This window comes from Pelodiscus sinensis, chromosome 1 (genome assembly GCF_049634645.1).
Source record: "Pelodiscus sinensis isolate JC-2024 chromosome 1, ASM4963464v1, whole genome shotgun sequence".
In the NCBI taxonomy this organism is placed as follows: Eukaryota; Metazoa; Chordata; order Testudines; family Trionychidae; genus Pelodiscus; species Pelodiscus sinensis.
Window position 1 is genome coordinate 166697449 of NC_134711.1, and position 24399 is coordinate 166721847.

Below are 24399 nucleotides of genomic sequence, written 5' to 3' on the forward strand. Positions count from 1 at the left end.
TTAGCATTTCAAAGTATAAGGTTATGTATCAACCAGCATCAAACAAACAGTGCCATTATGTTGAAACAAATATCAAAATCAATAATATATACATAATAACTAAATTCGCCTTCCTTGGTGTTCTTATTGAAAACACTTTAGAAGGTGAAGATATTAAGTTTTGTGTAGCAAAACCTAATACTTCATGTGGCTACTTACAAAACTGTATGGAAACAACATACTATTAGCCTTTGTACAGAGATAATATTGTGTACTCTGTTCCTGTTCATCACTCTCTAATATGATGCCAACCCTCGGACCTGATTTCACCCAGATAATTTTCTTATTAAAATTTTAAGCATAAAAATGGGTACAAAGAAACAAAGTAAATTTTTTAAAAAATGTACAGATCTTGTCAGTCTAAAGGCAAAGTGGGTAAGAATCAATGTTGGTGAATTAATCTCTTTCAGCGAGTTTATGAGATGTATATACAAAAATAATTGCTCAATGGCTAACATTCCACAGAATAGATACAGAGGTATGATTTCTGAAGAGCGCTGTCTTGCAAACTATTTGTAGACCCTACTGGGGCACACTCAGTTCCCTAATGTTCTTCAGGGTTCTACAGTGCTAAATCAGAGTGCACTGTTTTGCACTACCACAGTGCAAAATATGTTAGTGTAATTTAGAAATCATGCTCCAGTAATGCACATTTGCAGCATCATGTAGACATGCCCCTAGGATCAGCTTTTGTTGCAGCATCATTTTTTCATATTTTGCATGCACATATTTTGTTTTTTGATATGTTAACTTGTACTCTCATTCAACTGCAAGGGGTATGTAAACGGTATGTAAATGGTCAAATAGTCACTTCTCATTTTTATTTATGAATAAATGTGTTAAATATTATGCCATGAATCATAATAATCACAAATCAACATGTCTAGCCCATGTGCATCAGAAAGCCTCAGTCCCTCAGAGGTTGGCAATGGGACATTGAGACTGAAGGCTGCTAGTTCAAGGCCACAACAACTATCAGTAGTGACTCAAAGTTATAGCTCTGTATCAAATGAAAGCTTAATCCAATTGTGACAATCTATAACCCAAAGCAACAGCCTAGCACACCCATATTTGCATGGTGGTATGATTAGGATATGTGTTGTACAATGTATGGCATATAAGGTATCAGTTGATTAGTTCTGATTTGATGAACATGATTATTTATATGCATGTATCATTTTTATCTAATAATATGAATATTCACTATTTGCTAGTATTTCTAATGTGTTTGCTCCTGGATAACACTCACAAATCATTTTTCATCCAATGTAGATAGCCCACTTTGGCTGAACCATTCAAGGCAGTGGCCCACTAAGAAACAAAATAGACCTTATCTCTACTTGTTGGGCTTTCCTGTGAACAATTCAGCCAGTATATTCAAGGCCATGTGAGTAGGTGATACTCTATTTTGCTCCTGTACTTTTACATGAACTGTGGTGGTGACTTTGCTTGGAACAATGGAATTCCCTCCACATGCAAGAATCTATAAAAGAGGAAACTTACATAGTCACATGGCCTCACTTCCCTCACTACTCAAGACCTGGAAACACCTCAGAAACAAAGACAGAGGAGAGGAGGTGATTCCAGGTAGGAAAGAAGAAATCTCACTCTGTGTATGGAAGATTGGTGAACTATTTGTAGCATTGGAGAGAGACTTTGCTTGATTCAAATCCGGTCCCATTAATAGATTTTGTTGTTTTATTTCTTAGGCAATCTACATTCATTAGTACACTTATTACTTATGATCATTTAAAATCTATCTTTTTGTAGTTGTGGCGAGGTGGTTCCCATCACCCCTCGCTTCTCGCACCCCCAGTCCTTGTCCCCTTCTGTCCGCCTTCGAGCTGCCGAGTTGTCAGCCCCCCAGGGATTCGTCCCTCACCTGCACTCACGGGACGCCGGGGTCGGAACGTTCTCACCTGGGCTCGGCCCCCTTCAGTCCTCAGGGGTGTCGGCCACTGGGCTCCACTCCTGGCAACAGTCCCCAAGCCGCCCGGTCTGGATACCCCATCCCGGGGCAGGTCCACAGTCCTCGGTCGCTCCGACCAGAGCCGGCTGGCTGCTGCACTGCTGGGGCTGCCTGTGGGGAAGGAGAGAACTCTGCCAGCTCCCATCCCCTCCTGGATCTCTCCCCGTTCTCTCTCGCTCCCGCCGCCCTTTTGAACTGGCGTGCCTTGGGCATCCTCCCCCGCCGCGCCACCACCACCCGTGCCTCCCGCGGTCCTACTGCCTGCTGTGGGCGGCGCGGGTGCAGCCGCGGTTCCCTGCTCGGCAGCGAGCATGCTCTGCCCTCCGGCCGCTGAATGGCCGGCTTCCTCTGGGTGCTCTGTTGCCTCCCTGCCACGCACTGCCCTAGGGCTGCAGCTGTCAGTGCGGGGAACGTCTTCCCCGTCACAGTAGTTAATAGATCTGTTTTACATTTTTACCTAAAACAGTGCATTATTTGAAGTGTAAAGGGAAATCTGTTCAGGAACAGGCTCTGGCACGTTGTCCTCCACATATTGAGGGAAAAGCAGACTGATTAATCATCTTACACTGGTCAAGCTTCTGACAAGAGCAGAATGGTACAGGTCTGGAGTACAAGGCTTGGAAGCTGTGGGAAACTGGCTGTAGCCTCTCTAGTGGTTCATGAGCGGCTGGAAAGAACATTCATGTAACTCATGGTATGTCTACACTGAAGAGTTTTGTCAGAAAAACTTGTGGAACTTCCGCATTGCAATCACATTCTTCCAAAAGTAAATCAAAAGAACAGAGGGGTTTTTCCAACATTGGTATTCCTTTATCTATGAGGAAGAAGCCTTTTTCCAAAAGAGCTCTTTCAGAAAAAGGCATGTGTGAATAGGGAGGAGGGCTTTCTTTTGGAAGAAGAGGCCTCTAGGAAATAGCACAGATGCCTTGGTGGCCACTTCATCCTAAGTAATCAGGACTCTACAGTTACTGTCTCCTAGCCGTCTCTTAAAGCTGCAGGCACCCTGGGCAAGCCTTGTGGCAGGGAGCTGGCCTAAGAGCAGCACCTCACCGTGTGGTTTTCCCTGCCACAGGCCTTGCCACTCCTCCCTGAGCTTCAAGTTCCCTGTGATTCCCCTGGCCCTAGCAGGGATCAGCCCCAGGGGTCCCAGGACCCACCTAGAAGGGACCAAGAGATCCTGTCCCTCCTCGAGCTGTGGGGTGAGGAGGAGAATCTCCACATAAATGTCCACATTGCAGAATCTCCGGGCCACACACCACAATGTGGACATTTATGGCTGGATGGCTGAGTTCCTGGTGGAGCGCGAACACCCACCCCTGCTCTTGGAACATGTCTGGAGTATGGTCAAAGAATGCCATCAGGGATATGTCTGGGCTAGAGAGCGCAGATCACACTCAGGGGCAGGACCCCACACGTGCCCTCATTTCGAGGAGCTCCATCAGATCCAGGGGGATGGGGAAACATCTTCCCCACCCATCCTCATGGACTCTATCTTGGAGACCTCAATCATCGCCTGGATGGAAGTCTTGGCAGTGAATAACAAGGGCCAACTGGAGGAGGAGACAGAGATGGCAACCAGGTTCCTGGAGCTGGTGCCTTTGAGCCAGGACTTCTCCCAGTCCTCCTTCGAAGCCTGTGAGGGATGTTCAGTGAGTGGCCTCACTTTGTCACACACACAGAGTGGGGGAGGTGGATGCACACGTGGTGGGTGTAGCCAGCCAGAGTAAGTCTCAGGTCTGACACTGGGTTCCCAAAGTACAAAGGACGCTACACAGGTATCTGTCAAACACAAGTAGTTTATTTCTTGACAGATAACAGCTGTGCCCCATAACTGTGCCCCATAACAAAGAAGCAGCATATCTTACGTCCCTTCCTGCAAGCCTGGGACCCCAGGGAAGTGGGGGGCTCCCGAGGCGCCGATACCCAAAGCCCATCAGTGAAGTCCCATTTGCTAGGCTCTGAGGCAGTCTTAAATACTGTTTTCCTGCCTTTTTTGGCAATTTGGAAATTTCCAGGGCTTAATCATTAGTGCTGATGATGGGCTTAGCTCTTAGTTATCGATCTGTTTCTGATCTGGATCTTCTTGTTCTTTGGCCCTGTTTACGTGATCAGTATGTTACAGTAAACAGAACTGTTTATGCGTTCTTGCCCTTTACCCTTATCTTATACTTGTTCTTGCTATACTGGCAACAATGCTTACCTTAAGTGGCGTATGTTCCCAAACACTTGCTTCTGGCTCATCAGATGTAGGGAAATGGGGGGGGGGAAGAATTCAGTCCTCACCACCCCTAAACTAGCATGTACAAAGTTCCGCAAATGACCACTACAGTGGGGCATAAGTGTAACTCTGGCTTCTCAGGCTGGACATCATGCTGTGGTCTGTGCATGGGTGAGATCCTGCTGCCAGGCTCTGGGGAGGCCACACACATTCTGCTGTGGGGGAGGGGAGGAAAGGTGTGACGGCAGGAAGCAGGCTAGCCACAAGGATGCAGGCATGACCCAACACAGACCGAGGAATGCCGCACAGAGCATGCAGGTAAGGCAGGACCCACTCCCACAGACAGCGCTGTGAGCCACAGGTGTGTATGCGGACCCCAGGGAGGGCCAGGCTGCTCCTGCCTCCTGTGCTATCCATGAGGGGATCCCCCTTTGAATGGACACTTTCCTTTGCCTGCTTGTCTGTGGGCTGGAATGGGGAGCAGGTAGCATGATCCCCTGGGCACGTAGGGGCCCCTGTGAGGCAGGGCCCACTGTGCAGGCCACACATTGGCCTTGCTCCCAGGACATCCCTCTCCTCTGCCCCAAGGACTAGTTCACTTCTCACAGAGGAGGGCACAGCCTCTGGGACTGTATCTGCAGGGGTGACTAACCCCCTCACCCTCTTTGTGTTCTCCACAGCCGGGACTGAGGGGTGAGCCACACCACCACAACAAGCCACCAGAGCCCAGGGGACCTGAAGGCACATCAGGGTCCAGGAAGACCTTATGCGCCAGCATGTCAGCATCCTGAGCAACATGCTGCAGACCCTGGAACAGATGGTCTATGAGGACTTGGAATGGCAGATCCGTGCATGAGACCAGCTCATGCAGTGGTGCAATAGCGTGTGTGCTCCTGGCTACCACTCTCGTGCCCTCCCTGCTATGCCCATTCCCCTTCTGCCTGCCTCCCCCCCACTATGCCTCTGCTCCCTCCCCAGGTTACGCTCATGCCTTCTCTGCTCCCCTGCCATACCTGACTCCACTCCAGCCCCCTCCTCCTGCCAATCCTCCTTTGATCCCCGGTCCCACCCAACCCCAAGTCCAATGAAGTCCCTGCACCAAAGGTGGCACATTTAGCCACCCTTACACTCCTCCCAGCCCTGAAGCCTCCTCTTCAAGGTTATTAGCCCCCTTCCTCTCCCCCTTCCCCTGCCCACCTTTTTTTAATGTAATATAAATACAGATTTCAGTTTTTTTCAAAACCAAATAGGTGTGTTTATTGAGAGGTCAGGGAAAGGATGAAGGGAGGGGTTGTGGTGGGGAAAGGATAGGGCTGCAAGCCAGAGCCTCCCCCTAGGGGCTTCTGGGGAGAGTTACTGAGATCCTTGAGAGAACTTCTCCCTCAGGGCCTCCCAGATGCATACCCCAGCCTGATGAGCCTGGTGGATGGCAGCTGTCTTTGGCTGCTTGAACACTCACTGCTGGTGTCTGCTCCCCACCACAGCAGGAAGGCCTCCCTCTTTCTCCCCACAATGTTGTGGAGGACACAACATGCTGCAACCACGTTGGGGATGTTGTGCTCCCCCACATCAAGGTGGGTCAGCAGTCACCATAAACATGCTTTGAGGCAACCGAAGATGCACTCTACCTGGATCCAGGAAGCTCAGGTGGGCATTAAATAGGTCCCTGCTGGGGTCCAGATCATCAGCCATGGCAAGTAAGGGTAGGCTGCATCCTCTACGATGAACAGTGGCATCTGTACATCCCTAACTGAAAAGTCCCAGCAGGGGAAAAAGGTGCCCACCTCCAGCTTGCAGTACAGGCTGGAGTTTCTAAAGACTCAGGCATCATGTGCCCTGCCCAACCACCCAACAAAAATATCTGTGAAGTGTCCATAGTGGTCAACCAGGCCTGCAGCACCATAGAAAAGTATCCCTTCTGATTAATGTATTGGGACGCTCAATAGCACGAATCAGGATGTGTGTTCCATTAATCACTCTGCCGCAATTTGGGAACCCCAGGGAGGCAAATCTAGCCACGGTCGAGTCCAGGTCTCCCAGGCCGATGATCCTCCACAGCAGGATCGAGTTGATGGCCCTCACAACCTGCAGAAGGAGACAAAACAGAGAATGAGAGAGGGTACGTCTAGACTACATCCTCTGCCGCCAGAGGCATGTAGATTAGGCTACCAGACATAGGAAAATGAAGCGGCGATTTAAATAATCGCCGCTTCATTTAAATTTACATGGCTGCCGCGCTGAGCCAACAAACAGCTGATCAGCTGTTTGTCGGCTCAGCGCGATAGTCTGGACGCGTGGGTGTCGACATCAAAGGTATTTGTCGACCACCCAGGTAAACCTCATCCCAGGAGGCATGCTCCCCAGCAGCAGGGCTGTGTGAGGGCAGGATGGCACAACCCCCTGGGGATAGGGCTTACCCCCCACCTTACTCCACCCCACTTTCCCCAGCTCCCGTTTCGCAAGCATCCCCTTTATCTAGGACACCCCTCCCCACCCCCACCCACCCTCCACCCCTGGGCAGGGACTGCAGCCCAAGAGTGCCTTACCTCCATGAGGTGGACCCCAATGGTGGACTTCCCCACACCGAACTGATTGCCCACCAACTGGTAGCTGTTGGGGGTGGCGAGCTTCCAGAGGATGATGGTGACCTGCTTCTCCAGAATGGGTGTCATCTCTGGAGGGCGGGGGCAAGCCAGGCACACAGCTCCAAAAGAGGGGCCTTTCACATGCAGAAGTTTTGAAGCCACTGCTGGTCATCCCATCGCTCCATGACCAGCCAGTCCCACCAGTCTGACCTGGTGTCGAGCCTCCAAAAATGCCTCTCTACAGTGAGTTGCGGTTGCCAGAATATAGCTCCTGCTCCCAGGGAGAGGGTCCCCAGAATGAGCTTGGGGTCAAGCTCATGCAGGACCAGGAAGGCAGCTGGCACAAAGTGCTGTGTGGGGCCATCTCATGCCACGGGGCAGCTCCAGCTCCATGGCTCAAAGGAAAAAGCTGTGGCATCCAAAAAAAAAAAAAAAACGAGGGCAACCACAGCAGCTTTGCTGTCCCTTGAAGAGGTAGCAAGCATGCAGCAGAAGCAAAGAAACGGCTGTCCAGGGGGGCGGTCCTTTTAAGTGCGTGTCTCTGCAAGGCTTCGGCACTAGCACTTGGAAGCAACTGGTGACCTAAAGTCCTGCCTGAACTGGTTCCAGGTGGCCTTTTATGCAAGCCAGCATCCAATAAGTCTGGACGCTCTCTTTTGAAAAAGCACATCGTGTTTTTGATGAACTTTTGTGTGCAGATGTGCTCTTATGCAAGAAGTTTTTTCGGAAGATCTCTTCTGAAACAAAGCTTCTTCCAAAAGAAGCTTGCAGTCTAGATTTGTGTTGTGTCAGGGTTGTGTCCCTGCCTGTAAATATTTGTGTGAGTGCAAGACTAGAAGATGTATTCAGCTTGTCATGGCATCACAGTGAATAAGGAAGGAAGCCCAGAGATACACCATTTCCAGTTTGCATCCCAGGGAACCCATTACACCATCATCTAATGTAGTGAATGGGAATTGTTGCATTGATTTCAATGGATTTCACATTAGGTCTTTTGTTTGGAAGTCAACCCAGATCCCATGGAGAGGTAACTCCATAAGCAGTAATGAGTTGTCAGTGTTTTCAGAAAAAAACAGAAACTCCTTAGTCTGTAATAAACTCTATTGTGGTTTGCAGACAAGAGATGAAGTGTTAGGGAACCTATTCATTTTTTACTTATTTAATCAAAAAACTTTCTCATAACCCTAGATTGAGGCTAACCCATTTGGAAAATAAGCTTATCTAAACTACATTTTTGCTGGAAATCTGTGTGTATTGTAGCTGAAATTATATTGATTATATTGAATGTGCAGCACAGTATTCTGCTTTGGTAATTTGGAATGGGGGTTGACTTTATATATGTGTAGGAAGACATTGAAGGCAGAGAGATTCTCTTACTAAAAGAATTAAAAAAGGAATAACTGACATCTAGTGCATCCTGGCCCACTTGCAAAGCAATTTATTAAGTCTTCAGAAGTGTCTTTATGAGCCCCAAAGGTATAATTTGTGTCCAGTTGATTTGAGACCATGCTGAGATGAGGGTGATTTTGAGAAACAAATCTCCCGGGGCTGGGAAGGGGCTTTCAAAAAACACATCACAAAACACAACAATCCAGCATCCATTAAACAAATGCCAAACAAAGCCAAAACAAAACTTTTTTATTTCATTCAACAAACAAAAATACTTCAATTTGAGTTGACTCAAAACATCATATTTCATTTCTGCAAAAGAGGAAAAATTGTTGATTTTGTGGAAACCACATTGACGGTGACAAAATATTTCATCAGGAAATTCCCAACCAGATCTATTGGACATTATGAATAATGCAATAGAAATTAGGGGGGTTAGTGTATTGTAGATCATGAGTTTGATGCACTAAGTGTAGTATCCAAGGGACTTAGAACACATCAAAAAAGCACTATGTAATTTAGTAAAATCAGCCATCTTTTTCAGTAAACTTCCTATCTTTCCTGCAATTTTCCCAGTGGGAAAACAAAGATTATGCCTTGATAAAAACTGAAGAAATTTGCAATTTTGGGGAATGCTGTTCAAGCTTGCAAGAATATTTTATCCATTGGTATTCTGGGAAATTTTATGCAACTCCCTTTATGAATACATGTAACTTGCCTGCAGCTGGAAACATTGACAGCTTCACATCTCTGTGGGCCTTTAGAGCCCTGAGAAATGGAGCTGAAATTAAATACAGTTACTTACCATGCTGAGAATTGGAGGGTTAGTGAATTTGAAGCAAATTATATGATATTGGTACGCAAGTCACTTTTCTCATATACAGTAAATTGCAGCACAAAGAGTGCATAAAAAGTGATTAAGTGATTTGTGAACCAGACTCTTGACATATTCAAAAATTACTAAGGTGAATTACTTCTTGGATTGTAAGATAATTATAGCACCATTCTTCCAGTCATCAACAATGTAGTCCTCATACAGGCACAATTGCAATGGAGTGCTATATTTTTATATGTGGCCTACACTCTAATTAGCACATTCTAATTTCAAGCTTAAAAGAAAACCACACAAAGCATATGGTTTATAGCATTTTATTGTTAACAACTGAGCTGAATGTCTTACTGTGAGACAAAAAGCCAATCTTTCTTTTCTCTGATTCAGTCTTGCTCCCTGCTTTTTTATTTCTATCAGATAATTAAATAACACAAACAAGATGAAATGAGTTATTTAATTTATTTAGGAATTAGAGGTAATTTAGATTTCAGAAACTACTTTTGTGAGTATGTCAATGTTTTGTTTATAACAGCATGGCTCAGGTTGTTTGTTCACTAATTTCTTTTCATTTGAAAAAATTAAATCCAATCAATGATACACTGTTATTTCTATATTTAATGAGAAAATTGCTTTTTTATTTTTGCAGCTAAATGATCTATCTATCTATCTATCTATCTATCTATCTATCTATCTATCTATCTATCTATCTATCTATCTATCATAAAATAAAATCATGATCATAAACCCATACTTACAAATTGAAAATGCTGCTCTTATTACAAACATGTAGATATCAGAAGGGTTAGAAGGATAGATTCTGCTAGGAGACAAAGATAATCTTCGTATCTCCCTTTGCTAACTCTTTTTTAAATTATTTTTTTCTGAATTGTTAAGAAGTCAATGTCCAAAGTCCTAATGAAGGCTGAGATGTCTTCATTTTAACAAAGCATTCTTGTAGGATTTTTCTGGTGTAAAGCAGATGGCTACATTTCTAGTGTCTCTTCAGAAGTGAAAGCAATAAGAGTAGTGCCCCACTGACTCTTTGATGAGGCAGGTCTAATATCATCAAAGACTGGCCCTCTTCTTTCCATCAAAAAGTACAAGCAGGGCCTATGGAGACCACAGTGTATGGTAGACGATAACAGTAATTAGCCTCTATGATAGATAAATCTTCATCCTCTGATGATCAAAGACAGCTGAAATTACCAAATTATATGTGGCGGTTCAGTAATATGAATAAAATGAAGTAGGCTTATAATCTCTACAATCTTGTTACTTAGGATGTTAACTCAATTTTAAATGCATTTAAAATTTTATTTTGGTTTCTTGTTTTTTATATTGGGGCTCATTTTATTAATAAAATTGCTACATTAAATAGAAAAATTATTCCTGAAGTAATTGAAAGATATGGCAAAGAAAAGAAAGAAAGAGAAGGGGGCGCAGGCTCTTCTGAGCATCAACTCCACTTTCTTAATAATGCCTTGTTTATTTTGTTTGGTTTCCAGGTCTTTGTTTTACTTGTCCTATCTTTCAGTTCCCTATTTAATTTAGTCTCATTAGAAGTGGCACTCTTTGGCACTCGACCAGGAGTTGGTACTCCCCAGCCTCTCCTGAAATCTATTTTATCTCATAAAACATTAGCAATTCTCCTTGCATAACTGGCAAGCAAATACTGTAATTCCTGCCACTGAAAATATAAATATCATGTCTATGTTATGCTGTCTTTTGAATGAGACAAAAGACTGAGGGCTTGGTCACTTGAGGTCATTTAGGACTCTCTGGTATTGTTGTTGGAGGAAGTACTTTGAACCCTATTTGTTTTGGCGAAATTCTAGTTTATATTCTTTTGCCTAATCTCCACCTGTCATTATCATCTATAAAATATTATTTTTCATTTCCTGGTCTAAATTGTTGTTTAGTGTTCATATCCACTGTTAAATAGATTTTGTTTCACCCCAGGCATATCTGCAAACATGCAGATGTGCACTGTAGCCTGCAAATTTGTTTGTAAAGTACATTGAGATGTTTCTGGATGAAAAGAGCTAGATAAATGTAAGTTAACTCACTATTATCATTACAAATTTTGATCTTTCATGCAACATGAAAATCTCCAACACAAAACAACTGCTGCTTCACTTTCAGTTTCCAGATAATAATAGCAACACATTATTATTATACAAAGTTTGAAAATAAAATATGGTCCATAAGGAATAATTCTTGTTGCCAAGGTGACTGAGTAGAGTACATGACTAATATATAAGAAATTTTCAAAAAAAAAGGGAATGATACGACAGATGTGAGAAAAGAGGCAGATGAATTTTACAGTGTCATGTGGTATATACAAATATATTTGAAGTCTGACTATTCATTGTCCAGTACATCATAGTTTTTACTTCTGTCCATTAAGCAGAAGTTCCTGTTTCAGACAACTATGGCTAATTGTCTGCACATACAAAATGAATAATAATAATACTTCAACAATTTAGCAGAGCACTTTTCCATGTGCATAACTTTAAGCACATAAATAATCTCACTGAAATTAATGGTACTATCACCTGCCCAACATTAAGCACATGTCCAAGAGCTAAATAAGGATCATATACCATTTGTCTTTCGAAGAGCTCAAAGCATATTGCTAAGGATGTTAAGTATGATTTTCTGCCTTTAAATAAACTATTCATAGCAGGATGAGCAGGTAATCCACTACTACTGTTGCCTGCCTTACTCCTCTAAAAACTTTCCTTTCAATGTTCATTAATATTTGTAGTATAAATAGAGATGGTCAGAAAATAGAATTTATGTTGGGTGGAAAATTCTGATATTTCAAAATGTCTTTTTAGTCTGATTTGGAATGAAAAGTCACTTTACAAAATTTCCTAATTAACAAGACTTCCCCAAACATTCAAATTCTATTGTGGGCAGGGCAGTGTGAAGATTCACAGGAGCTTTTAATGTACAATTTATTAATTTTGTTTGAGATAATGAATTCTATTTACATGTCTTTATCAAATTACAAACTATATATTGACTATAAAACTAGTCTGGTTTCTTTGTTGTCTTTTTACCTCCACAGGGAGAGGAGTGACAATGACTAAGCCTGGATTCAAATGAACACACCTTAGACATAGAAGTTGGCCAAACCAAGAAAATTGGTTGTGACAGGTGAACTAGAAAGCAGACAACCAAACAAATGGTGGGGTACTTTGGGTACTTGACCAGGCTGATTGCAGAACATATGACAGAGAGATCTACTACTTTATAAAGGAAGACTCTCTTGCCAGTCATTTTGGAGAAAGGGAAAAGTGACCAGAAGCAGAGGGAAGGCTATGAAGAAGGACAAGAGGGAGGATCCTGGATATCCTTGAGGATTCTGACCAGAGCTTGAAGAAGATGCAATAATAGGGAGGAAGCCAGGGTTGTCAGTGATCCAATTTTCAACCAAGCACCCGACCAAAAAGGGCCCTGACCAGCCTGGTAACAATGAGTGATTGAATGTGTGGGAGAGTGAGCAATGAAAGGAAGGGAGGGTGGAATGAGCAGCGTGGAGCCTTGGAGAAGGCGTGGGGCAAGGTTTTTCAGTTCAGCCAAATATTTGACAACCCTAGAAAAACTAAGGTGGGGAAGGGTGCATACATGTTTCTAGGATATTATCTGGATCTGTAAGTCTGTTGTGCTGTATCACGTAAACAATATTTAATCTAGAATTCCTAATGTTTAATTTAGAATTGAGTGCTATGTGCTTCAACTATCATATGACCCTGGAGAGGTAAGCTGTGAAACAAAGTATCCACAAGGGTTAAAGCTTTGAAAAGGCTGTGCTTAAGCTAAAGGACTATTTTTAGGGGTGGTTAGAGGCTTACAGGGGTTGGGAGCATCAACACTTGTCCTGATGGCTTGTGTTAGCTGACTTTGAAGTTCGACTTCCATGGAAAGGATACAGACAGTGTGCGCCTAGGAACTCTGCCAAGCAGGCTAAAGAGCCAGCCTGGAGCCTTTCCAAAGGAAGGGAACCGTAAATGTGCATGAGTCCAGTGTATGGGACTCAAAGCCCTGACCTACCCTAGGAAGTTATTTTGAAATAACCCCCCTTATTTCAAAAGAATCAGAGGATCCAAATTACCAAGCTTGTTATTTCAAAATAACAGGCTGGTTATTTCGAATCTGTACTGCTTTTCTAGGGGAAGAAGCTTATTTTGAAATGGTTATTTCAGGAGTTTTTATTTCAAATGTAGTTATTTTGAAAAAATTTCCTAATGTAGACCTGCCCACACGGAGCAGCCTGGTAAGCATCCAGAAGGGGGAGCTGAACTAGAACTTTGACAGTGACAAACATTTGTTGTGTTTTTGTGATTAACCCGGAAGACACGTGTCCTGGAACAAGAGTTTGTATAGTATTTGTTAGCCACCATGTGCTAATTAATGTGTTAAAACATAGCTCAAATATGTGGAGTAGACATACCTTAAGAGTGGCATGCATTAAAAGCTAGCACACTTCTTGACTCCCTTACCTACGTCAAGTGGATTAGAAAATAAGCATAGTCATGATAAGCTATGCTTTTTTATTAGTGACCTAGTGACATTGTAAATTCTGAATGATTCCTCAGAAATAGTTTTGCTACTGTCTTACTCTTCCACTTGTCTATTGCCCCTCAGACAAATATCAAGGTTCACGGCACACTTTGCCACAAATCATTATTCACTTGCAAGAATTCAATCTGTTTTGAGGCTGGTTTTAGACCTTGGCATTCAGCAGCTATGATAGGGTGAGTTCCACTTCAGAGGAGCAAAGAATAAAGAATGTTCTCCCTAAATATGGAAGACATTACTACATATGGCATATGCTGAAATCTAGCTGGAAAAAGTAAAAAAAAAAAAATCTAATGAATTGGGGCTCTGCCAAGTTTGCAGATATTCAAATGAATGCATTAAATTGTCAAAAGAACCACAAATACTTTAGATAAACATGTAATAGGAAAGTGTTGAACTGATTTTGTGTATGGAAACATATCTACATTTACAGCTACAGTATGTATCGGAAGAAATGGCATATAGAAGCCAATGACAGACAACAGCCATGGTTTTTTTTAATCCAATGTGTCATTATTGTGTTTCCTTGAATCACTGATGACATGTTATTTATCAAAGCTAATTAATGTTACTATTTCCTACAAAAATAAAAATATTAAAATGAGCTCATAATCACACCCAGTAGTAGATACAGCAGTGTTAACGAGTATTATAAAAACATTGAGCCACATTCTGCCCTTTGACATACCTGTCTGCAGCTACTCTCTGGAACATCTCAAAAAGTAACGTTGAAGGGCTAGACAGTGCCTTTGGTTATAGCCATGGAAACCTCAAGACCCAGGAACATAGCTCCAAGAGGTAATGTGACACTATCCCTGACGCACAATTCCTTACCTACTTCTCCCCTCTGCTCCTGGGAATTGATGGCTATTAATATACTTCTGGCATATCCTCCCTGCAGCCTACAGCTCCAACAAACCAGCTCAGTTGTGTAACCTGGGCTATTGAGAGAGATGAGGCAAGGCTCTGGCAGTCCCTCACCCCTCTTTTGCTTATGCGTTCTGTGGGAGAATTAGCAATGATACAGTTCTGCTTATTGGTGTACGCTTGAACCCAAGGACAAGGTAACTCATACAGCGGTATACATATGGTTCTTATTTCCCTGAACACCTTTGCATGAATATGAAGTTCAAATCAAAATCTAGCCCTTTTGAAAAAATAAAATAACCGCCAAATCACTATAGTAAGCCAAATGAAATATTGCAAAGAAAAATCTGAAGACCACGTATACTGCAATCCCTAACTATGTATTAGCTCAAGTGCCCTTTATAAATAAGTAGTGAAAATCACACATACAAGTCAGAAGGGGCTAAGCATTGGGCTTTGTCTACATTGCACGGTTTTTGCGCAAGAAACTTTTTGTGGAAGAGATCTTCTGCAAAAACTTCTTGCACAAAAGTGTGTCCACACCTCAAAAGTGCTTTGCAAAAGCAATGTGCTTTTGTGCAAGAGAGTGTCCACACTGCATGATTGATCTTGCGCAAGAAAGCTTTGATTGCCATTAACAGAACGGCCATCAGGGCACGTGTGCTTTTTCTGGTAGGCTCCTTTTGCGCAAGAAACCCCTGAGGCGTGTCCACACATGCCTTTTTGCATAAGCTGTAGCGCAAAAAGGAGTTATTCCTCGTGGTGAGAGGAATAACTCTACCTCCAAAAACCCTCTGGCTTGTTGATTTACTATCTTTTTTTTATTTTTGCGCAAAAACCTTGTAGTGTAGACATAGCCTTGGGCTGTGTCTAGACTGGCAAGTTTTTCCACAAAATCATCTGCTTTTGCGGAAAAACTTACCAGCTGTCTACACTGGACGCTTGAATTTCCGCAAGAACACTGACGATCTCATGTAAGATCGTCAGTGTTCTTGCGGAAATACTGTGCTGCTCCCGTTCGGGCAAAAGCCCTCTTGCGCAAATCATTTGCGCAAGAGGGCCAGTGTAGACAGCACAGTACTGTTTTGCGCAAAAACGCCCCGATCATGAAAATGGCGATCGGGACTTTTTTGCGGGAAAGCGTGTCTAGATTGGCCACGGATGCTTTTCCGCAAAAAGTGCTTTTGCGGAAAAGCGTCCTGCCAATCTAGACGCGCTTTTCCGAAAATGCTTTTAACAGAAAACTTTTCCGTTAAAAGCATTTTCGGAAAATCATGCCAGTGTAGACATAGCCTTGGAGTATAGCTGTTCCAGATCACTATAGCAAAGGATTAACCAGCCTGAGTGGGGCTGATTATCACTCATACTGAATTATTTAACAGGAATCTGCACATGTTCTATTGGATTGTTTTGCATTGTGAAAATGTTTGTAATGTTAACCACATGTTGTGCACTGCATCACCTTTCATGATGTTAGGTGCTTGACATTTCCCCACCTTCTCTCTACCCATTTTTAGACTTATTGGATGTGTTTCTGTTTGTGGCATCTTTTTTTATATGACAACACTTACTACAAAGGGGGGAAATCCTGACCCATCCCTGAACTAAATGGCAAAATTCACATGGATTTTATGGAGCCTAAGAGTACACACTTGGTGTTCATACATACCATACAGTATGTAGACAATTCACACTTTCTTGTTCTGATTCCATCTGTTCCATCTAGTCCTTTCTCTTAAGGCCTTTTAAACCCAGTATGAGAGTGCATGGTTGACTTTAGTCAGAAGAATAAGTGTACAGACAGTACACAAGGCAAGGTAAGAAGGTAATAGAATACAATATCCACTAGGCATAGAAATCATGCAGTGCTCAGACTCTTTGAATGAACGTCCCCTACTTGAATCTCTAGTACAGTACATGCAGCAACACTGGCATTGGCTTTTCCAAGTTAACACTTATTCCACGCTATATGCAACAAAGTTGCATTTTTTTTAAAAGCTATTATAAAAAAATGTAGCAGCAATGAATCAAGATCACCAGATTAAAATACAAATGATTTCTTTTGGGTAATTATAAATTCAATAGGTATATGAATAGATACATGCCCTTTCCATACTAGTATTATGCTTGATAGAAATTTTCCCAAGATGTTTCAGGTTATTACCTTAATCCTTAGCTAAGTAGACTGGGATTTCTGATTGCTAGATATAAAAATCCTCTCTTCTTGCTCCTTGTAAGTTTTGACCTTTCTTCTGTTACTTAACACTTTGAGTTCTAGTTATTAGTGCCTCTTGACTGACTGAACCTCAGATGGAACTGGGATAATAGCCACAGGAGTCAATGGATACTCGCTCCTGTCCTATGCCATTTTGTATCCCTTACCCTCATGTGAAGGCTGGGGGCAGAAAATGAAGACCAGTCTTTTATCAGCACTCTCATCTGTTGCAGATTTATAATAGTCATCATCTCCTGTTAATTGGCATTATCACATGTCATCAATACCATCTTGTCTTTAGGATTACGTTATATGGCAAATGGAACAGTTTTAGTTAGGAACAACTGGTTATCTTATTTCTGTTAGTTTCTGGTTTCTTAAGTTTTATGGGGGTTTTAATCTTTTAATCTTATTCTTTGCCTGTTTTTCCTCCTATATACTTATTTTCCCTCGTTCTGTGTACTTGTAACTGCTTCAAAAGGCTCATCTAGACTACGTGAAACAGTCTTTTGACTGTTTTGTGTAGCCTAAATGAGTCCAAACTGTTTTGAGTTGTAGTGTGTGACATTTTTTTATCTTGGTTTTTTTTTCCCCCTTTGGGTGTTTCTAATCAAAGCTTGCTTGACCCTGGAAATCACATTATCACTTTTCATACCCACCTTTTGTTCCTGAAGTTAGTTGTATGAATAAATGTCATATGATGTGCTGAATTATCTGTATACATTATAATTAGCACTGAAACTGGATGTGATTAACACAGACAGCTAGTGGAAGTGCTGTCCAGTATGGGTATAACTTTGCTTGTTGCTCACTGAAAAAGTTTCCATTTCTTGAAGTCAAGAAATTAATTTTTTTCGTAATGTTTGTTTTGGTTGGAGGTGTTTGGACACTTTCTTGTATATATTATTGTTTGTTTCACAAAGGTTGTCAGTACCAGTTAGAGAGTTTCTACTAATATGTTAGTTGCATTTGGGCTGTCATTCATAAAAAGCATGCATGCACTTAAAGAATATGTATAAGTACTTTGTTGAATCAGAGTCTTACTGTTCTTTATAATGTCCTTTAACTGTCTTTTACATCATTTCCTTTCTCCAGTCGTGTGTAGAACTAAATTTGGCTTCTCATAGGCATAAAAGACTTCCGTTGCAGTAATTCTGAGAACTTCCATGAGTGAAGCAAACAGGACTTGACTTGTAAAAAGGTAGCCCTCAAAGATGTGTGGGAATAGTAAAGGTGAATGTCATTTTGAACTAGCCCTTGTAGATTCTTAATATGGCTTAAACAAACCTGGACAGAAACAAGCACAGTTCTGAGGGGAGTACAGGAAATATCTGTTACTTTATCAATGTTGGCAGCAGCAGCAGCAGCAGGGAAAAAGTATTGCCAGTCTAGATCTGCTGTAGATCAGTAAATAAAAATAATACATTGAACAGGTAAAAGAAAACTCCCTCATAATTAAGACTTCAATTATATGATAGTATTCGTAAGCCTGAAGATCAGCAATTAGTGAATTAAAATTCTGATCTGTTTCTCTATTCCTGGTCTAGACAGAGAATCACAATTCTTGTCCATAGTAGGATCCTGTCTAAACCTCACAGCAGCCCCTAGGCTGCAGTGACTTCCTAGGGGCAGTCTGCCATTTGAGATTAGTTGGAGCACTGAGCCTTCCAGTTACTCCACCTATGAGGGGGAGAATTGGCTTTAATCTGTTCTGGAAGTACCGTGCCAACCAGGGTTCTGCCTTTGCACGAGGGAATAGTTTTACGGGTCTGTTTCTACTCTACTTATGCCAGGAGACTTGGGAGGGAACATAAAATTCGGATATAGATATACTGAAATAGCTAGATAAGACCATTATTGGCAGTCATAAATGGGAATGTTACTTCCATCAGTTGTTTGATTTAAGCTCTTCTTGTTCATAGAGCTTTCCTTTTACTTACGCATTAAACAGCAGAGTTGTAGAGAATAACATCATATAGGAAAAAATAGTTTATCAGTTCACCAAGATAATGTAGGTTAGATCTTTATGTAAAAGTACACAGATTCTGATATACAAGAAGACAGAGAAATAATAGAGGGGGACAAAAGTTATTACAGATTATTTAATTGAACAGCCAAATCAATAATGCTGTTCCTGAAAAGGAATAATACTATTCCTAGCCAATGTAAATGAAGAGCATTTTACAAGCCTTGGAGAATTATTTTTTTCATTTTAAATAGCCCTTTTCTTGGCAATACTTGAAATTCTTGTTTCTAAAAAGTAACAGAGCTTCAAATTCAAAGATCTTTAAGGGAATGCAAAATATCCAGTTACATTACCTACTGGTGAATTAAGATTTAGAATAATAACATTTACAACAACACAAGGGGTTGAATAAGCAAAACATAATTTGTGAAAATTCCACATTTATTTTTGAAATTCAATTTTTTTCTGTCTAGCTCTACTGCTGAATCACAGTAAGGATTGCCAAAAATGGGACCTCGGGGATGATTCTGAGTTAATAAATTGGCAGTGTGTATTCACAGATTTCCCGAGTCAGATACTACTAAAACACGGATTGATCCTGGGAAAACCTGAACAGATAGCAATCCTACATTACAGGGTTCATTTAGTTACAACTTGGATATAATACCGTGGAAGGGAGGAGTGTCTCTATGGGTCCTACAGACACAATAGTATCTCAGTTTAGGGCAACTGTACCTGTATTTACGCTACATAATCTAGCAAGTGCATGCACTACATACTGTCTCAAGCTTCTGGCTCCAAGGCATTACTGTTCTTATATAGATACATGCATCTTACTCTGGTAAGGAGGGAGAATTTCTAGCCTACATGGTTCCCTGCCTATACTGAGAATTCCTGCAACAGGTCAGACTGCCTAAGCAGGCCTGCTTTGCCTTACTTCTTCAGTGTAATGATCCAGGAGCACTGGAATCTACGTCTGCAGGATTCCACATTGTTACATGGCAGCCATGGCAGAGCTGCAATTCATGCACTTTAAATGGGGGGAGTGGGGAGAGTAAGCACCACAGGAAATGCTGTCCATCGAAGACATGACTGACAGCATCCCGTGACCTTTAATTGGCTTATGCGTACTAATTAAGATTGGAGAGGGTTCCAGGAAACTGTCTAGGCAGCCCAGCAGTATCCAGCCTATTCTTGCAACGGATCGTACTCTCATTTCCTCCTTTGGGTTCCAGATCTCATCTCTGGTTTTGATGCCTGATTTGATCCCTGACTCTATCTCTCACCATGTACTTGACGCTGGAAACTTTTCACTGGCTTTGAGTTTTGGCTAGCCTCCTGATTCCAGCTGTGACCTTAGGCTTGACTCCTGGTTTCTGACTCCAGCTCCAACTCCTCTGACTATTAGGCCTGGCTTTTGGTCCTGCCTTCTAGGTCAGATGATTCATGCCCCACCCATGACATTCAGAGATGATAAAAATAATAATTGGCCACAATTGTTACCACATAGTTTTTTGGTATACAAGCACATTATTTAAGTTATTTAAACTGAAATAATTACACAGAAATAATAAAAGAAACTGCATGCATGTTAACAGAAATTACCTTGTAACTCCAACCAGAGCTCTGATGGCGAAAATCCTTTGATGGCCACTAAACTTACGCTGTGCTTACAAGTTCATAAACATATTGACTCAGTACTAACACACCTGTGATTCTATGAATCATTCATTTACAAAGTTTGGCTCTTTCATCTGAGAAAGGTAATTTATAGAAAATAGGTTTCTCCTACAGTCAAAGCCTCAAAAGGCTAATTTTTGCTTAATCTGAGGGGTTACATTTGCATACAGCCCTGGAGAGATTTCCTGGGAAACCAACTGACCTTTAAGAGCTCCTGTTGTTTTAGAGTGAACTGCCTACCTCATCCAGAATGCATCTGTTGCAACACGTGCTAACTCCTTATGCATAACAATCTTGTATTCAGACTGTCAGAGCTAAGTAGTAAAGAGGCGCTTCATATAAGTTCAAACCTTGTCTCTTTTGGCCAGAAGAACTGGTCCTATTACAGTTGCCACAGTCAAGCTTAAAGAAAATGCTAAGTGTGTAAGTAGAGGTGGTAAGGGTAATGGTTTTGAGTTAACAATAAAGCCAGACACCCAAATTGAGGGGTAAATTTGGATTTTAACTCAAGGTGTTGGTTCTCCATCAAGAAAAATATAAGGACTTACCTAATTCACATTAATACAAGAAGCAGGATTTCCAAGTACCTCCTATACCAAGGGAGAAAATGGAAGGAATCCTGAAATGGCTGACAGAACAATAGCTGCAGCAGCAGCAGCAGTAAATGCATACTGCAGCCTTATAGTAATAGAAACAAACTCTATCTTCAAAATGCTAGTTATAACAGAAGCCCGGGCTGCAACCTGGAGTAGGGATTTCAGCCAGATCACACATTGTAATGGCTCCGAGGAGAGTATTACAATATAATCTTCAGTAAAGAATGCCTGTTTGCAGTTGGTGTAGAGTATGAAAGGCAGAAGGGAATGCATTTAAATGGTTATGAAAAATAGATGAAGCTTTTTCAAACTTTAATAATGCATCTATTTTATTATGTCAGCAAATTATATTATTTTGGCGACAATACACATTTTATGTGCCTACCTGTGATGGACCCCTGCCTGTGCTTTGTGAAATGGACTTATAGACACAAAATATATATAATTCAAAGATGCTTTGGGAAAATTATCCCATATAACCAATTAATCTTTATGACATAATCTACTGGATCTGTTTATCTTATTTTGCTATACGTATCATTCTTGTGTGTAAGGTTAGACGTATGAAGTATGGAATGGCTTATGGTTTTTAAATGTGAAAATGAAAGCTACCAAGGGTGATTCCAAGGCTGGGTGGGGGCTCAATATCCGGGCATTCATGTGCAAACAGCCTAAGTCTTCCTAGTGGTTGGTAGGTATGGGCCAGGCGACCTCCCATGCAAAAAGGGAATCTTTAAAAACAAGTAGGAGTGTTTTGTCTTTGGCTGGCACACCCAGGGGAAGGAACCAAAGACCCCAGAGTGAGGAACAACCCGGATTTGGAAAGCTTAGCTGGGAAAGAAACAGTTTTAGGGTGAGTTTGTAATGAGTTTGCAATAAGTTTGGGTAGTGAGGTTTCAGTGTTAGTCAACTAAGCGTTTTCTGTTATTTTGAGTTTGTAATCTACTTTGCTCTGCCTGTTTTCACTTTATTGCCACTTAAATCCAACTGCTTGTACTTAATAAAATCACTTTTAATTTCTATCAAGCCCGGTGTAAATAATTATTACCTGGGGGAGCAATCAATGTGTACATTCCCTTTTCATTGTTAAAGAGGGCTTACCTAAATAATTCCTTTGGGGTTCTCATCCCATTTGGAGAGTGGTATCCCGAGAAGCTGGGCCCTAAACTGCTGTTTCCTTGGACTTGAAAAGATTCAGTGTCTGTACTGCTTTTCATTGGGGGCCCTGATCTCAGCTTGCAGCCTTAGCTAGGGGAGACCAGTGGAGCTGGCCTAGCAGGACCAGGCTGTGAGAAGCCCCACAGAGCAGGAAAGTGAGTGGAAGTGGCTTTGTCAGCACTCCGAGAGGCACCCCAAGGGGTCTTCTGTGGCCACACCCCATCACACTACCTTTTTATGATCTTAAAAGCAATGAGTATAAGGTGGGAGAAGAATCCCTGGAGGCATACCTGGGTGGTCGACAAATGCCTTTGATGTCGACACCCACGCGTCCAGACTACAAACAGCTGATCGGCTCAGCACGGCAGCCATGTAAATTTAAATGAAGCAGCGATTATTTAAATCGCCGCTTCATTTTCCTATGCCTGGTAGCCTCATCTACATGCCTCTGTTGCCAGAGGCATGTAGTCTAGACGTAGCTTTTGTTCCAGCGAAAGATTCAGTGATGTAGCCCAGTCAAAGTAGAGAGCTGCCTATCACCTGGAATTTGTGTCAAAGACAAAATCTTGTGAACAGTCTTGGTCTGTTAATCTCAGGAGCACTCTTGTTAAATTCAAAATTGATTCAGATAATTTATGTGGATCAATTAAAGACCCATGCCAGGAATATATGCTTAACACTTCTGTCAATAATGGGGTCTTGGCAAGTAACCTCTGAGACTAAACCACAGCCATTCATTCAGGCCTGTCTTTTCATTGACTTCAGTGGATTTTGGATTGGACCCAAAAAGACACAGAGAAAGCTGAGATGGTGTTCAGAAAAACGGCTTTTTTTTTTTTTTTTTTTTTTTGCAGATACTTGTGCAGATTTTATTGCAAGTGAAGTTCAGAGCCCATGTACTCAGAATTGCCTGGAAAGTGGCAATCTCTTTGCCTCCCAAAATGAAGAAAAAAACTGTACAAGAATGGTGAATAGGATATAGAAGAGCAAATAGCAGAACAACAGAACGGTGCGTTATGGAAAGAAATGGGCATTCCAATATCTACATAGGCCTAAGGTAGCGGTGGGCAATAACTGGCCCAGGGACCAGACACGATTCACCAGGGTTAGCTCCTGGATAGCTGCTGGCTTTTTATTAACCTGAGCATCCACAGATACAGCCACTTGAAGCTCCTGTTGGTCACAGATCTCTGTTCCTGGCCAGTGGGAGCTGTGAGAAGTGGTGTCCAGGTCTGCACCACTTTACGCAATTCCCATTGGCCAGGAATGGCAATCCATAGCCAAAGGGAGCATCAAGTGGCAATACCTGTGGTGGATTAGGTAAATAAAGTACTGGTGAGCTACGTCCAGCTTATTGCCTACTCCTAAAAAAAAGAGATTCAGCGGAGCAGTAATGTAGGAATTCTATACTTCCACTAGGAAAGATAGAAGGTTGGGTTCGGTTGTGCTTATTGACCATAAAGAATCCACAGTGTAGGATAGCATAGGGCTATGTTAGTTGCTCTGTATTACAGGTTCCAGTTTGCAGGCTCCAATGTAGGGGCAGCGGGAGGCATTCTTACAGTGCACAGTGCAATGGAGCTTCTAGCCTGCGGAAAATCCAGTGTTTGTCTATGAAGAGGTTGCCATATAGTAGAGTAGTGTCTAAGGATTCTCTAATTTACATTGGGGTTCATTTTGACCTTTTTAGCAATTCAGCCTTCATTCAGCTATAGGAATGGCCTTTGTGAGTCAGACCAACGATCCGACTAGCCTACCATCCTCTCTTCTGCAAGTGGCTGGTGCCAGATTGTTCAGAAGAAAAAAACAGAACAGGGCAATTCATCAAATAATCTAGAGCCTGTTGTTCAGGCCCTGCTTCTAGCAGTTGGCTCTGTCCCTGATTATCTTGGCCGTGTCATTAATGGACTTATCCTCAATGAACTTGTCTAACTCTTTTGTTAATATGGTTACATTTTTGCACTTCATAACATTTCCTGGCAATGAGTTCCTGGTCCTGGCAATAGGTTGACTGTATGTTATATGAAGATGCATTTTCTTTTGATTGGTTTAAAACTGTTGCCAAATATCTTTTGGTGACTTGACATTCTATTATGTGAAAGGGCTATATATCTCTTACTTATAGACTTTCTCCATTCATGGTTTTACAGATCTCTGTCATATCCCTCTAAGTCTTTACTAAGTTGAACAGTCCCAGTCTTTTTAATCTCTCCTCATATGAAAGCTAGAATTTTTCTACTTCTAATGCATCTTTTTTTTAAATAGAATGATCAGAACTGTATGTGGTATTCAAGCTGT